Below are 13356 nucleotides of genomic sequence, written 5' to 3' on the forward strand. Positions count from 1 at the left end.
GTAATAATACAGCCTCTGAGTTCTGCACAATACAGAGTATGCAATACTATAATATGCAATATATATTACAAAAAAAGAAGAGGGTTATTAATTCAAAGAATCCAAAATTATCCCTTGTGTCCAAAGTTATTTCACTTCTTCAAACACCACCCATGAAAGATAAAAGGTTGGATTCAGGTATACATTCTGCCCCAGTTTTGGCTACTCTAAAAGCCCAAGGGAGATGCAAATCTAGAAAGGGGATATAAAACCTCCAGAACTGTTTTGTACAGAGCTAAGCAAACCAGCCCTTTCCAGCTCCTTTTTTTAACTTAGTGGGATATCAGAAGTGTGCCTGGGAGGATAAATGTAGCTATAACAGTGTTCGCTCTCCAGCAATCTCTTTCTAGAAAAGCATTCCCATAAGGCTATCATCACCCAGTTGAATACATACTGTAGGGACAAATTATCCCACCGTAAGGCCTGACAAGAAATCTTAAAACTATGTCCCTTGGAGGAGGAAAACAAAAAAGTTGTTACATGCAGCTCAGTTACTGAAGTAAGAGGACTGTGCTGTTCTGCTCATATTTAATCGTGGACAATTATTTTTATAGTTTACTATATGTCTACAGCAATGCACTAATTTAAATCTGCACTGCATAATTTTGAAGAAAGCTGATTTGTTAATTTTCGTTACAGTTCCATAAGAGTTTAAGCTGATCTTCGAACATGATAAATAGGCGATATAAACTGTCCCAGGAAACTAGCCCAGTTGAAAACTAGTTGAGAAGGAGGGTTGTGCAGAGGAGGATTCATTTTTGGCCACACTATTTCCCTGCTTGACCTCAGTACCCACTCATATGAGCACCATCGTTCGACAGATGGAAAGGAAAAACAGAGTAAGGGGTATAACTGGTAGGCAGGCACAGCAGTGGTCCCAAAGCAGATCAATATATACCCCCTAGAAATTCACTTTTTGTTACAGAATAATAGTGTCATGCCTTTATTCAGTCTTAAAATCATGGAAATCTTTGTTTTATGAAAGCTTCTGTAATATTTTCTAATCCTAATTTCAGTGCATATGCCTTGATATTTCTTAGCATTTTAATGCTAAAGCTTTAATTTCAGCTTTAGGTCTGGACAAACCAAAGGATGCCTAAATTGGTGTTTAAGTAAAACAGTTAAGTCATATTATTTGCATAGTTTTGTGCATGCTACCTACTTTCTCAATATCTTCAGACAATGTTGGAAGAGCATCTTCCTTTCAAATAGACTAAGATTGTTTAAATCATTCTGCTAATTCCATTTCGTGTCTGCCTGCAAAATAATGAATTAATATATTCTGATACTTTTATCTTTTCTGATAAATATCTGAGTCCGATAAGGACTTGTCTATTTAGCTATGGTTTAAAAATATATCACATACTCTCTGATTCACTGCTTTATTACCCCTGTTATGTCAAAGTAAGCATAATAAACTTTAAAAAATTCTCTCTGTTTAAAAGATGACTGAAATGCTGATTATGGCATCTCACATTCTTGTAATTATAAACTGACCCTGAATTTCAGAGCACCGAAAAGACTCTTCTTATGGGACTCTGAATTATCTAAACTGAAGTAATACATTTTAATCCTGCAGACTTCTTCCACAAAGTTTTCTTTTCACCATGGGAGATTCACAGCTTAATTAGCGTGAAGTTGTAAACATCCTTTCTAATGCAGTATTCCATTTTTTTGTAATTGTGTTACATAACAAAGAAAAAGTTAAGACTGACGTTGTGGGTCATAACAGCCATTTGTGAGCATCCAGTAATTTAGGAGCTTTCCTTAGCAATACAGATTTTTACTAGTAATATTCTTCTATTGTCAGAGTTGCCCATTGACTCCGATTTCATAATATTTCCTGCATATTACCAGAAATAACATGCATGCAAGGAAGCAAATTTTTAAACTATGATATAATCTTCCATATAGAAGTGTTCTTTTAATAATTTTAGTCCGTAGCTGCACATATAGGGTCTGCTTTAATCTCATTTTTTTCACTGATGTAAACCTGCTATGATAATATTAATGCAGATGTAACCACACCAGTTTCCAGTTAGTCTGGGAACACAGTAAAGCTATTTCTGCCCCCACTCCGCTAAGTAATTCCAAAATTTATTTTCCATTTGAAAGTGAGAAGAAAAAAGTAGCCACAATGTCACAACTGTAGATACTGTGGACTTCCTTCCTTTTTGACTTCAAAGGAAATAGTTACTTCTTCAGCATTATTGTTCCCTTTTGGGGGGTCATCAGTTATGTTCTTTTGTTTTAGGATTATTGTAACAAAAATTTTCTCTCTCAGCAAATGCTGTGATATCCAGCAAACAAGAACAGTTTTTCCAGTGAGATTTGCCAAAGGCTTCTGTGCGCTGTATAAGAATTTTACTAAAATTTAATTCCTGCTGAAGAGAAAAATAGCACTGTTCCTTAACATGAAGTGAAAGAAGCAAGCGTTTCTCCATCCATAATTGTGGTTTTCCTTAGGTTATTAAAAAGCACATGCAACAGTTTCTGTTAATTTATGTGTACAATTGCTTGATTTTTATTTTAATTTTCTACTCTTGTCTTTAATCCCAGTTCTGCCAAATTCTGACCCTTTATTTGTGCGCAGTTATGTGGCTTCCTCTGTGTATGGATGCATACTAACAAAAGCCAAAAGGAGTGGGAGAATTCTTACTTTTCAGCTCCTAGAAAGCATTTGTCTAGCATTTGGAGTAACAGTTTGAACCTTTTATTCTTTATTTTCTGTTTCCACTGGCTTTATTGGGCAAATATTCTTGAGAGCCACGACTGGCTCAGAAATTTACTGATTTACTGAATTAGAAATTTATGGGTAAATCTTCTTAAAGGATACTTGCTTAAGAGACATATGTTTGAAAACTCAGAGATATCAAATTTTTACACAGTGCTAATACCATTTTTTTTTTCTGGCTGGATTTCAAGTAGCATAAAATTCTACAAACAGTTCGCTGAAAAGAGCCTTTTTCTGGATTGTTGCTCCCCACTTATGCTTATTCAAAATCTCAGATTGACTATATTTGCCTAAATACTTTATTTGCTTAGACATAACTGGGAAACTTCAGTTCTGAAGCTTTATTTTCATCACTCATCCTTGTAAAGTAACTTAACCTTCACTGCACATTGCCTACTCATTCACCTTTTGGCTTTCAGTGTTGACTGAAAGGAGTTTGACTTTATTCTGTAACACCTTTATTTCTTTGAATTGACTATGCCACAATTTAAGTCAGTCAGAGCAAGAGCTTTAACTTGTGAATTTTTACAGTTTGCAAAACACTGTGCACTCCGTAAGAGCCTACAAGAGCCACATGTTATAAACCGAGCAGTAATTAAACACAGAATCCTTAAAACCAAAAAATGATCCAGCTTCTCCAGGAAGAGGGCATTTGAGAAATAGACGACTAGCAAAAGGAGGAAAAATAATAATGTAAAACAGAAAAACAGAGGTGCATGATTAGTGGTGGACATAAATGCCAGAAATAAAAAGGAAAGTTATGTGTAGGGCCAACATTACATCTACCTCACATAAACAATTGAGATGCAATAACTACAAGATTGTGACAGAACTGATCCCTCAGAGACTAGTCAAAAGCAATGAAAATTTCATAATGATTGTTGCTTACAAACCTATTCTACATGCAAAACCACCAATACCCTGAGGAGCTGCTTGTTCCTAACTACTCCCTGACAAGAGTAATAGCAATAATTCTTTTCAGGAAATGGTGTTCCTTCTTCCTGTCCCTAATTACCCATGGCTTGTAGATCAATACACCTTATCGCAGGTCACCTCAAAAATCCAGGTCAAGTAGGAAATGGCTAACCAATGTTGAAGAAACTAAAAAGGTACTAAGTCTTTTCCTTTCTTAAAAGCACCTAACTGAGTTTTACAAGGATAATAATTGTATCCTGTGTTAAAGGACACAAAGCAATGTGCTGCAGCATCCTTCTGCTGCAGGTTGTGATAGGAAAATTGATGTTGAAAATCAAAATGATAACCTGAGCCCTTAAGAATCTCAGGTGTATGGGAAGTTTAAAGCGAGCCTTCACTTAGAAACTTGTAGAAAGCCTATCAGTGATTTCTGAGGCACTTGATATATAAGGCATTGAAACTCTTTTTGCAAGAACCCCAGTTTAATATCTAAATTACACAGATTTTTAGAATCTGAAGGCATTTCATTTCTAGGCATGCATACAATCTATTGTTCAAGTTCTTTTTTGGAAGAAAATAAAGATATATGATTCCTCAGCTTACATTTTAACCATCAAGAACTTCACAATCAGATTTTTCAGCTTGCTTTCAGCACTTATGTGATAACTCCAGGAACAAATACCCATTTTATTAAAAATACAAGACTAACTCATGCATTTTGGTCATTTTGTCTCTCCCAAGGAAAGCAGAGAACAATAAAACCAAAATTGGTATCCATATTATTTCACAAAGTTCTTGAAGGAGCCAGATGTAGCGAATAAAACTAAATAAATGCACTTTTTAACTCATTACAGTCATCAAATTCTGAATTATATCAGAAATAATTGTATTTTATATCATTATATTAATATGAGAGCTTTGCTATGTAGGAAATTATGATAACATGGAGAGTGGGGGGGTTGTTATTTTCAATGTTCATTTCACAGACTTTGGAAATATAAATCAAATCTTCAGTTTAGCTTTATTGACTTTATATATGAAAAATATATGTGGTGAAAAATATATCTGGCATAAACAAAGGCAAGCACTCAGTCCCTTTGAAAAGTTTCCTTATGCATGGAAAAAAATATTGAGAGCCTAGAGCAGTACATGAACGTGACAGTCACACTGAAAAGATATAAAGGACACAAATATACCAAAATATTAAGATTCCCGGTCTACAGGGGGCACCCATTCTAAGTTCTGATGCCTGAAACACTCTGCTTCAAATGAAAATCCTGAGGTGTATCCAACTCACCCTGCTGAATGCAACAAGAATATACAAATGCAGATTGTTCAAATATTTTTGTGACAATAATTCACTAAGCATAAAGAAGAAAATCAGCCTGTTATTAGACAGTAGACTAAAATGCAATTATACCTAAGCAACACAGTTTAAATTCACTTGAAAAACTGTTTCCACTTCAAAGAATACTAAGATAATATCGAAGTTGAACCTCAGGAGTGTTGTTATTCCTTTCTTTCTTTCCGTATCCCAAGCAAATCACCTCATGCACCAATAAGTAGAACACTTTTTACAGAATATTACTTTTTATCAAAAATAAGCCTGGAGCAAAATTCATAACAACTAAGATAGGAATGTCATTTTCATTTTTAAATATTACTATTATCCTAATTATTGCTGAATTACCTAAGAACGTGAAGGTAATATAAGTGGAAGACAGAAGCATAACATGTATGTTGGTAGACCAACAAATTTAAAATCAATATTTTAAATCTCCACTATAGTAGCTGAAGTTCATTCTTCTTAAAAGGCATGAGAAATACATACAAAATATGATCAGTCTTCAAACAATAGTGTCATGTGTCTTGTGGTTTATTCTAGATCAGAATTATCTCCATCAATGGACTTGATAACATGGGAGACCAGCAATGAGATGAAAAGTATTTCATCTTGAAAATCAGCACTCTAAATTGAAGGCATTGATTTCTCAGCTACAGTTGAGATTATGGCTAAGTTTTGTGGCTGCAAAGAGAGGGAGAACCCATGGAATTTTATTCCATTTTGCAAGGACAAGCCAAAAATACTGTCAGGACAAGCCTTCCCCTCCTTCTCTGTGGTCTTTCCACTGCTAAAACTGATGACGAACAGGACTCCTGCTCCCATCTTGAACAAGAGTGAAGATAAAATGAGGATTCACTGCTAAAATAAACTATTTCATTTTAATATCAAATTTGCACTCTTACGAATACTGTGGAGCTCAGCCAGCAAATGTTTGGAGACAGCACTATTTTTCTGAGCACTTTCTGAGCCTTTCCCTCTCAGACCTGAGGAATACTTTGACAACACTGAGAAAATCTGCCTTTACAAAAGATACTTGGGCTCAGATTTTATTATTCAGGTTCAACAATCTATCAACTTTCATAAAAAGTGAAGAGCCACCTAGATCTTATACAAACCTAACATATTTCAAAGGCATAACATATTTCTATTTTTTGTTGACTTAGGACTCAAACCAGGCCCTTAGAAGGGAACAATTTAGACACTGCTAGAAGTAGGTGATGTTGAAGTGACAAAAAAAACACTAAAATTAGTCTGAATAATTCTTTCTCCCGAAAGGAAAAAGTGGGTATTTTCAAAAGGAACACAGTGTATCTCATATCCATGTACAACAGGCTCTTTTCTTTCCTTGTTGTCTACTAGAAAGTTAGATTGCTGCAACTCTAAAAAAAATTATGAGTCGGTCTTTTGGCCACGTGAATATTTAGCTTTCTGTTATACTAAAATCGAATTTATTCTCAAAAAGCAGCTACTGGTCTTTATTGTTCACACATTAAATGTGTTCAAATCGTGCATAACCAATAATAATGATGGCACCAAAGATGATTTGCTAAAATAAAACTTACATAAACTTAGATTTTTGTAACTTTTCCAAGTAGAGAATAAAATCTTAAAAATTATGTAGAGTTTTACTTGGTGCACTCTCATCTAGAGTTCATACAGAGAACAAATACATCCAGGAACTATAGCCAAAACAAGAATAGGAATAGGTTGACCAGAGGTCTTAGTGTTATGTTTTTTGGGAAAAACATAAATCCTATTGTGGGAAATTACAGTACATATTATTCATAGATGCAGTTTCTTGCTAATGTTAGGACTTTTTTTTAAATCTATTTTAATTCTTTTCTTCAATTGTTTATATATTTATATATGTCTTATTTATATATGTCATATTTATATATGTCTTAATATATACATACATATTGTAACTTTTTTGAATACTGGTAGGCACTCATCTTCATCAACATCTTGAGACAATGAGTTAGATTGCATCTAGAGAACTGTGTCTACTCTACACACGAGTACCCCCCAGTGCCTACAGGGAAGATACTGAAAAGACAGAGCCAGGCTCCTCACAGTGCTGAAGGACAAGAGGGCAAAGGAGAACAGGCATAAATTGAAACAGGGCAGGCTTAGACTGGATATAAGGAATAACTTTCTCACCATGAGGACATTCAAGCACTGGAACAGCTTGCCCAGACTGGTCATGCCATCTGTGTTCTTGGAGGTTTTCCAAGACCTGACTGGATAAAGCCCTGAGCAGCCTGGGCTGACCTCGTACCTGACCCTGCTTTGAGCAGGAAGTTGGACCAGAGACCTCCTAAAATGCCTTCCAGCCTGAATTACTCTATTATTACATTATAGTCTATGATAATATTCATTCCATGCTTGATTTTTGTTTAAAAAGTATTTTTTTTATTAATTTTCCTCTGCTGCTACTAAATATAACTGATAATGACTAAACTGGAATGCATTTACATTTGAATAGCCTTATTCATATCATTCTCTAATTTTTTTTTAACTTGATCCCTTTTATTTGCCTTTTTTCCTAAAGAAATCCTCTTAGATACCATAGCATTTGCATGCATCCAATATTTTTGTTGTTCTTTCCTTAAAGAGCCTCCTGTTTCTTGTTATCACTGGAAGAAGACGACTGTCACCAAATCCAGTAATCATGCGAAAGGGTTATTTATACAATTCTAATATTGGTGATATTATTTTCACCTTGGACTGGAAACAAAAGTTGTATTTATTTTTTTGACTGCCCATGCATATGAGTAAAGTTTTCCATTGATTCTGTCACAATGATGCAGAAGCTCTTTCTTCCTTCCTTCTCAGTAATTACGGTTGACAAAGAGCTTATTACCCCATTAACAACATGCAGTACCAGTTATACGGTGTTTCCGTAAATAAAGTTTATAAAATAAAATATATAAAAGAAAGGCTTTACTTTGAGGCATATCATAATCTGCAAGACATTTGAAAAAGGAGTTTACTTTCCACTACCCATCATGAAAGAAGAAAATGTTCTACTCATTTTTGTTTCATCAATCAATGACTTATTTGAGTGTGATTAATAGAATAATGATGTACAGATGATTTAGGAATATAAATTCTGTAATTATATTTAAAATATGTACAGTTTAAAGTTCTAATGCAAAAAGCATTTAAAATGTTATGGTTCCTAACAGAAGCTAAAGTACATGAAATAATAATCTTGAAGTTCCTATCATTTAACAGAGCGCTTCTGGTAAGGCATTATAGTGCATCTCAGTAATGCTATGAGCTATTTTAAGATTATTTTATTTCTTTTTGCACATATTAATAACTCTTTCCTGAAGAAACTAAAAATGACGTCAGAAAGTTTTTAGTATGCTGATTAAAAAATGATAGTAGCTTTTCACACAACAATGCATAATCAGTTGTAAAAATATTTCAGAACTACAATAAGCCTTACTTGAAGAAAAACTCCACTCTTTCAGGAAAGAAAAAAAGTATTTAAAATACCCTTCATCATCTTCAAAATAACATTTTCGAGTACTTTATTATACAAAAAGTCTTTCTGAAGCTTGCTCTGAAAAGCACTGCTGGACACCAATCTCAATTAATTCAAATGCAAATAAACCATGAACGTCAACCTACTTCAAGCAATCAGCTTCAGCCTACTTCAAGCAATCAGCATAAGTATTGCCAACTCTTCTCATTTAACTCTTTAGAAGGTATTATTTTCTTGGGGCCTGCACAAATCAGCAAAACTGCTAAATAATTCACCACTAATTTCACTGAGTGTATTTTGAAAAGAGCAAGTAACTGAATAGACGTACTATTACAATTTCTAGGGTAGTAAGGGTTAATAGCTGCATAAACATTGCCACCAAATAAAGTTAAAAGATGGATAAGGAATATGTATTTTCAAGTAGTTCCCATACCTACTTTGTAAGAAATCATGCCTGGCTACACCACAAAAGTTTGACTGATTTGAACCAAGTTCATTACATCACTCAGCTAATGTACACAGGCACTACAAACAGAGCTATCAATGACAAACAGGGAATGAGAGATACTGGCCAATGGGGAACAGTTTCACACTCTCTCTGCCACACTAACCGTACAGAAATTTCCATATCTGTATTGGCCCATCCTTACTGTTTTGACAAAATAGAAGCAGAATGAATGAAGACACATCTCTAATAAATATAAATGCTGGAAAAGAACACAACCTATATATTAGGAAGAAGGACCTTGCAACTAGAGATTACTCAGTTAACCCAAAATCCAGAAAAAGTATTTGGAAAATAGCACAAAAGAGAGTTAGCGTGTGGGTTTGATCGCTCCTGAAGATAGGACTGCATTACCCAGGTAGGTGTAATCTCTGATCTTAGCGGAGTTATAAAAGGGAGCTGCATGCAATACTGTTTTCAAAGAGGCTGGAAAACCACAACTCTCATTAAAGCCACAGCCTTCCCAATATCTCTTTATTATAGAGCATATTAAACTTGACAAAGTTTCAAATTACTGTTCTTTTATTAACATGAAAGAGCATTCATTGTCTTTTCTGTCTATCAAAAGGCAAGAAAATGCACACTGTATTAAATATGTATAATATCTTATGTAAACAAGTTCCCAACCTTTTCATTTGTTGACAGCTATTCCCTATGTGTGAGAAAAAGCTTGAACTATAAAACAGACTTAAACTGATTTTCAAATAAACTTGCTAAGCTATTACTTTGCTCTAAAATTATGTAACATTATAAACCAAACTATACTGAATAATGAATAATTTTTTTCTTGCTCTTACTTAGAAAAACTGAAAACAAGAGATGAGAGAGGCATTTGGTTCATTGCTCCCCCTTGATCCAGTCATTCACTCCTGGAACGTTTAATATCATGCACAGACCCATGATATTTGCCAGTCTGGAAAAATTCTTGGGAAATAGCAACCTAAGTTTTGTTTGGCCTCTTAGCTTTGAAATTTCTAAGTCAAATTCAAAAGTGTTAAAGGGCAGAGCTGTATGTATAGGCACTCCATCTTTTTACTCAGGTTTGAAATGACTTAACATCAAGTATAGCATTGCTTTCATTAGAATCAAGGAAGAGTGACCTAAAATTTACATTCTAGAACATGCTCTGAAAAATAATAGTTTAGAATTATGTATAACCCAAGAGAACATGTTTATCCCAAGGGAAAAAGTTTGTTATTTATTATAGATGCAATTTATGTGATTATAACAAAACATTTGCTTTTTCTAGTATTAAACATCCTTGTTTTTTTAGGCAGATATGGATGGTGATTGGGTAAACTCACCTAAAAAATATCAGAATGATAAATGAGCATAATTAAATAAATCTAGAACACATCTAGAACTGAGCAACACAACATTTTCTTTTTGATCAGTACCATTTACTACCAGTGGCTAGGCCAGCAAGTAGCTAAGCAATCTATTTATTATCCAGTGTAAGCCTAGAACTCCTGAAATATTGTGTATACACTGATATCATCAATAATTGTAAGCCTATGCCCACATGCGCACATACGTTTGTGTTGGTCAGCGTAAGCAGGGCCTACAGAGCAGTACTTGTTAGAAACAGGGGTTTTGCCTGAATAATAGTTTTCTGATTAAAACCCATCCCTGAGTTTGCATTAGACTTGCAATAAGCTATTTAATCAAGCCATTAACATACATACATTTTTTTTCAACTTTTGAATGTTATTTTTGAAGGTCTTGAAATTCCATATTATACAATCACATCCTTCCAAATGTATACAAATGTGATGAGAAAAAAAAAGGATTACTACTGAAGAAAGACTTTTTCTAATTGTAGCAGCTGACTAAAATAGTTGTGAACCACAGTGTACAAATTACACTTATACTCCTTTAGAAAACCACTTTGCTGGAACATAGTAATGCCGTTTTACTTCCTTGAGAGTCTATATATCATTTTGTAAAACTACATTTTTAAAGATGATTTATAAAATAAAGGTGCATAATGCAAACCAAGATTAGAAAATAGAAAAATATAATCAGACAAAAAGTATAAATTTAAAAGTGGAGAATTAATGATTTACCATCAAAGTTTATTGTCTGATACAGGTAGAAAGATTGATCTCAACAAGATCAATGACTTTTACTCACGCAATGATGGACATATGTCCTTTGCAGCTAATAGGACTGCATATGTGGATAAGAACTACTCAAGTGAACAAAGATTTGCCTGTTTGGGCCCTGTATGTTTATAGATCAACAGTGAAAGTTTGGCCATACAGTTAATGCATTTTTTCCCATTTTTAGTGCACTGTTAATACCACATGCTTCAAAATGAACTTTCCCAAATGATTTTTTTAATGTTTACTTTAGAAAGCAAAGTGTCCTGACACTCCACACTCTAAAAACTGCTAAACATTTCAAAGCAAATGAATATTCATATCAGTAACTGATAAGACCTGTCCTAACTGATAAGTAGACTGTCAATGAAGGTTTATAGCCAGTTTGAGCACTGTATAATAAACTTTCTTTCCCTACCACTTGAAAAGAATAAGCTGATAGCTACTTTCTAATTAGCAAAAAAATGGTAAATCATCTGTATGTCCTAATTCTACTTGAATTTAATGAAAGCCTTAGCATTCTAAATTACTCTCTCCTGGATTTGCTTGCCTTCAACTTTACTCCTCAGTATTTCTGTGCTACTGCCAGATGATTTTCTTTATATTCTGGCTGATAAATATATTCAGTAAAAGCACCCCACTGTAGCATTAAATAAATAGTACAGGAATAAATAATGTGAAACATTCTCCTTTGATCAGCTTCATACCACCGACTAATGATACCATACCGCCTAATGTTGATAGTGACTGCAGCTGCTAGCACTTGTACAGGACAACTACGGAAAGAAACAAATGTGTTTTAGGTCTGAATCTAAAGAAAATTTACCACAGCCGCTAGAGTGTAAAGCAGTAACTAATGCTACAAAATACATGGTGAGGACCTCATTTGCCTGCCTGTTCTGTTCAGTCATCTCAATAGCACTAGCTACAAGCAGCAGCAACCCATTCATTTTGGGATCACAAAACAGCCCTGCTCGGTGCCCGCGCTGCGTGTACAGAACTCTGACAACTCGCAGAAGCGGCACAAAGCCCCTTCGTGAAGCAGAGCGCTCTGCCAAGCTTGCAAAAGGTTAAACGCTGCTGCAATAGCGAGACATTTAATCTGCCCACGCTTCCCAGTTCCATTCAATTACCAACAGCAGCGGTCCTATAATGCAACATAATACTGTGTTATTAAATCGGAGATCTGCATTTACATCTTGCTCGTAGCCTGGAGGAAGGCCTGACATCAGTCAGTACCAGAGCAAAGAACCCACAACTTTCCCACAGGCCGGCACACCCCATCACACACACTGACCTTGCAGACAGAGGTGAGGATGAGCCCTTTTGGAAAGACGTTGTTGTTTCACAAGTTTACGCTGTTACTGTGTTGCTAACCAACTACCCCAAGGTATCACCGTCCTTCTGGCGACACAGGCACACAGAGCAACACGAGGCTATTTTTTTTAAATCCCCTTTAATTCCTGCTTTGCTCTCTACTTCCCAGAATGACCTTACATACCCCCTTATTCCCCCAGACAGGATCAATTAGAGCTTTTCTCGTCCCCCAAAGCCTGGTGTTTATACAAAGTAGCTTCCGTAATGTCTTTTAACATCTTTCTAAAACACTGTAAAATTTCTAAAACAAAATATTTTCAGATATTTAAGCACCATCCTGAGAGCAAGTCTGCCACAAAAATAAGCCTCTAACTTCTCGTTCTAGCTTCATCTCCTGTTTACAGCGCCCGTTTTACTGAAAGCTACACACCTCTTTTCCAAGTGCTGCTCCCCCACTGACCTAAGGACCAACAAGCTCCCAACTTTGCTCTGCCTTTAATCGCCATCCCCCTCCACCTCACTCCTCATCCCACTACCTGTGATTTATACGTAGGTATCGAGTTAAAAAACAAGCAAGCACACAAACAAACAAAAAATGCTTACCTTCTCCAAGAGTCACTAAAGTCCTCAAGAAAGAAAGAAAAGATGAAAATAAAAAAAAAAAAAACCGAACACGCTAGGTCCTCGTGCAAGAATCGCTGAGGCAGGAATACTTCTTTGTTTAACAAAGCGAGAAGGGGACCCCGGCGCGACCCGGCGAGGCAGCCAGCCAGTCCGGAGGAAAACTCCGCGAAGCAATTCCCGCTGCCGCGTCCGGCCCCGAGCGCGCCCGCGCCAGGCGAATCCCACCCCCCGCGCCGAGGCGCTGCGCGGCGCCCAGAGCGGGGAGGCGGGGCGGCGGCGGCG

General features: G+C 35.8%; 1 protein-coding gene across 3 annotated transcripts in view; it reads right to left on the bottom strand.

Moving 5' to 3' along the window:
- Positions 1-13319, bottom strand: part of FSTL5 (follistatin like 5) — a 332339-nt gene extending 319020 nt beyond the window's left edge. The window contains exon 1 of one of the 3 annotated variants that reach the window (XM_009677159.2): positions 13054-13303. The gene's annotated coding sequence lies outside the window, so the exon portion shown is untranslated. Of the gene's footprint in view, positions 1-8487; positions 8577-13053 lie in introns of those variants that run through there. The other 2 variants (XM_009677155.2, XM_009677157.2) reach the window with 2 other exon arrangements.
- Positions 13320-13356: the final 37 nt, after the last annotated feature.

Source organism: Struthio camelus, chromosome 4, assembly GCF_040807025.1.
Source record: "Struthio camelus isolate bStrCam1 chromosome 4, bStrCam1.hap1, whole genome shotgun sequence".
NCBI classification, from domain to species: Eukaryota; Metazoa; Chordata; class Aves; order Struthioniformes; family Struthionidae; genus Struthio; species Struthio camelus.